This window comes from Panicum virgatum, chromosome 9N (genome assembly GCF_016808335.1).
Source record: "Panicum virgatum strain AP13 chromosome 9N, P.virgatum_v5, whole genome shotgun sequence".
Lineage (NCBI taxonomy): Eukaryota > Viridiplantae > Streptophyta > Magnoliopsida > Poales > Poaceae > Panicum > Panicum virgatum.
The window spans coordinates 57,405,146-57,409,071 of record NC_053153.1 but is presented as its reverse complement, the minus strand read 5'-3'; the positions used below and the strand labels follow the sequence as shown (position 1 = coordinate 57,409,071).

The following is a 3,926-nucleotide window of genomic DNA, read 5'->3' as shown; positions in this document are numbered from 1 at the left end:
GAAACATAAATTAGAATAATTAAATACAGAGGGAAACAGAAATATGAATGTAATTTCAAATTTTGGCTTGGCGGGAATTGAATTTCAGGAGCGGCTCATGCTTTGAGCCGCCCTTGGAAAAATCATTTGCAGGGGCGGCTCACGGGGTGGGCCGCCCCTGAAAATGGGTTTCCAGGGGTGGGTGGTGCCATGGCCCGCCCCTGGAAATTGATTTTCAGGGGTGGGCCCTGTACCCGCCCCTATAAAGCTCGATTTCTAGCTGCTGGAGACATGGATGGGTCGCGCGCCCATCCCTGAAGATGCCATTCTACCCACCCCTATAAACATTTTCTGCGGTAGTGTACCTACATGCATGATAAATAAAATAATCAAGAATAATACATAGATTGCAAAACAAGATTGATTGACGCAAATAAAATTTAGCAGAATTAGAAGCATAATAACTTATATTACCTGATTGAGCCTCCAGAATCTGATGTACCATCTCTACTTTTCTTAGTTGTATTGTATGTTCTACACTATGGCTATGGTGGAAAGAAAGAGAGATAATTAGAAGTGAAAGTATCAAAATGCATATAAACAGAAGTGTAAAAGGGAAAACCTTGATGGAAAAGTCATAGAGGATGCTAGTTCTGCATCATCAAAAGGTACTATGCTTTCCTCAGTTGATGCTTTGGTGGTCTTTCTCTTCTTCTTCAACGATCCTCTGCATGAGTATGAAACAAAGATGTCATTTTTAGTCTAGAAATTGGTTCCTAGCTAAATACTCAAACAAATGGAGAAAATTGCAAAAATAGAACTCCAATCATTGCGCTTCACATACTTGCCATTCTAAATGTTGAAATCGTAAAATTGGGACTCCAAACATGTGTCTTTTTATTATGATGCCATTTGGTGTATTTTCAATCTTTTATCTTTTCTTTTTCATGTATTTGGGGTGTGAAAAGTCCCTAATGCCCCTCTGTGTTGTATTGCATGGGTCGGAGTCGGACTGCAGACGCATTGTTTCCTCGCTATTGTTCTCTTCTGTGATCGAGATCCTAGGGCAACCGAGCGCCGGTCGCCGCAGCTCCGCCGCGCCACCCCGCCCTTGCAGTGTGCCACTCCTCCCTTGCCACGCCGGCCGCTGCATCTCTTCCACGCGCTGTCCCACCCTTGCCGTGCGCCAGCGTAGCGCTTCTCTCTTGCCTCACAGGCCGCCGCATCTCTGATGCGCGCCTGCTGCATCTCTGTAAATGCTTTTTGTATTGGGATGTAGTGATGCATCTAGCTAGGCTATGTCTGTGTAAGGATCGGGTGCTCTAGCCTAAGAGGGGGAGGGGGTGAATTAGGCACTCTAAAAACTTAGACCTATGTCTCCAACTAGTTTGCACAAAACTTAAAGTAAAACAAGCTATCTAGATGTGCAACTATGGTTGATCTAGTGTGAAACCCCTATCCCAAAAGAGTTTAGCAACCTATAGTCTTTCCTATTCAAGAAACTACTCTATGAAAGTAAAGGCATACAAAATGCTAGTATGAAATGCGGAAGCTTAATGAGCGGGATAGGAGATAGCAAACTCTTGACGCGGGTGTTTATCCCGTGGTTCGGTTAGCCACAAAGGCACACCTACATCCACGTTGTTGTAGCACTCACTAAGAGTATTGCTACTCGGCCACCAAGTCTCTTCCGTGAACACAATCACGGTCACCTTGGCCCCGGGTTCCACTAAGGAGCTTCTCCACAAAGGATGGTGGTCTCCACGTCCCCCGCACAAAGATGTCGTCGCCGCTCCACACCAAGTCGGAGGGTCGATGACGTTGCCGGCGAGCTTCACGCTCCAAGGTGCCGGCGCACCAAGCTTTTGTTTTGGTTCGCTAAAGAACCACAGCACAAAGACTCAAGGCCTTGCAATCACACTCACTAAGAGCTAATCCTTCACACAACACTCTCAAAGTGTGCTAAGGGCTAAGGATATGATCTTGATGCTCTTGTATGGCTTGGAGATGTTCTTGGGTGTATGTGGGATGTCTAGCAACTCCAGCAATCTTCAAATGGCCGGGGTGAGGCATATATATAGGCCACCAAGTCTTGTAGCCGTTGCACCACCGGTCAGCTGAAAATCTGCGTATCACCGAAAGAACCGATGCCTCTGGCTGAGGTAGCGTCGGTTCTTCCGGTCACTCATAACCCGAAGTAGCCGTTGAACTCCTGACAGCTGACGCAGTGATCACCGGTTGAACCGATGCTATGTACCGATGCATCACCGGTTCACCCGGTGCTTAAGAATCTTCTCCTGGGCGCTGACGTCATTGCATCGACGCAATATTCCGATGCACCGTCAGTTGAACCGGTGCTGAAGAATCTTCTCCTGGGCTCTTGACATCGTCTTTGGAACATAGGACGCTCAATGCACCGATGCCCCTTTTTGACCCGTCGGTTCAACCGGTGCCTATAGGCTGACTTGGCTTCGATTCCCTTCTGCACCAGAATTCCATAGCGGAACCCCCGTAGGGGTGGCCCTTCGGGCCTTGCTACGCTTATCTTTTCTTTCTCTTTGTCATCACTTGAACCTAAACGCATGAGAATGGTCATCTTAACAATCATATTAGTCCAAGTGTTGTGTTGTCATTCGATCACCAAAATCACTCGAAATGGCATAAAAGGTGCCATGTTCCTTACAGGCTGCTTCATGGCTAGGAAAAATACGAATTGGCAACCCCAATTTACAAGAAAGGAATGTCATTGCCCATGATGTCTAACATACTCAGGTTCCAGCATCTAGTTAAAATTGATAAGAGTATATATTAATGACATCCTGATGTGATTGTCAGCGTTGGATTAACATCGAGTTAAATTTGGCGAGTTAAAATCAGACGGACTCTGTGTTCCTCTCGATGGCAGGCTGGACAGCTATGGCTTTCATCGCCATGCATGTCCGGCGGCGGCTGGTGGGCAGGTGCCCAGCGCCCAGCGGCGGCCCGCCAGCCTGGTGGGTGTAGGCGTGCCCAGCGCCTAGGGCGGCGGCATGCACAACGCCCAGCGGAGACGTGCGCATCTAGCGGTTAAATAATGAAACGGTGTGGCGGTGCAGCAAAATCACGGGGGTATAAGGAACTTTTTTCCTTGAAACTTGTATTTGTAGGATTTTGTTTGTGTATTGAGTATTTTTCAACTGCTTTGTCTTGATAGAGACGCGCTCTTGGAGGAAAAAAGGGATACTGAGGACATCTCAGCCCCCAAGTTAGTAATGGGAAAGAACCCGAGTACTCCTGAAATGAGTGCTCGTGATGCAGAAGACATGGCCGATGCCATGCTTCTGGATTCTTCACTTCCTGATGCTGAGAGGAGCGAGGAAAAGCTCCCAGAGAGTGATGGAAGCAGCAACCTGTCGGAGGAGAAGGGTGGTGGTAAGCTTCCTGAGGGAGGCGACACGAAGCTGCCTGAGAACACTCCTGCAGGTAAACTTATAAAGCCTTGTACTGGAAAAGTACATGTTCTTTGCTCTTAATTTGATTAAGTTGTGCTTTTTTCCCTTTAGATTCCCAAAATCCAGGGAATACTGCGGGGATGATTGAAGATGTGCCGAAAAGGGCCATCTCTGAGGTGCAGGTGAGTGCTTCCCAGGTCTCATCGGGAAGTGTCGCACCACAGGAGAAGATGAAGCTTGCATTCAAGCTGCTGGGGGTAAGTAGTCGAATATATCGAGTACTTATGTATAGATCGAGTAGTATGTACTGATCCTTTGTTATTTGCTTTCCTGGCAGGAGGTGTTGGGGGAGGAAGGTAGCCAGCCCCAGGACAATCCAGAGCTGAATGCTCTGAAAGAGCGTGTGAAGACGCTCTCGTCCGAGAAGGCTGCCCTTCAGGAGAAGCTTAAGAAGCTCTCCAAGGCCAAAAAAGATTAGTCTTCAGCATACAAGATGCAATCGACTAGTTGTTCTAC

The 3,926-nt window shown here is 47.5% G+C and overlaps 1 long non-coding RNA gene across 1 annotated transcript; it reads right to left on the bottom strand.

The window, feature by feature from the left end:
- LOC120688290 lies at positions 1–704 on the bottom strand. Its single transcript, XR_005681021.1, has 3 exons — positions 602–704; positions 454–524; positions 1–344 (listed from the first exon to the last, which is right to left on the bottom strand). It is a non-coding gene; the product is annotated as an uncharacterized LOC120688290 (long non-coding RNA).
- Positions 705–3,926: the final 3,222 nt, after the last annotated feature.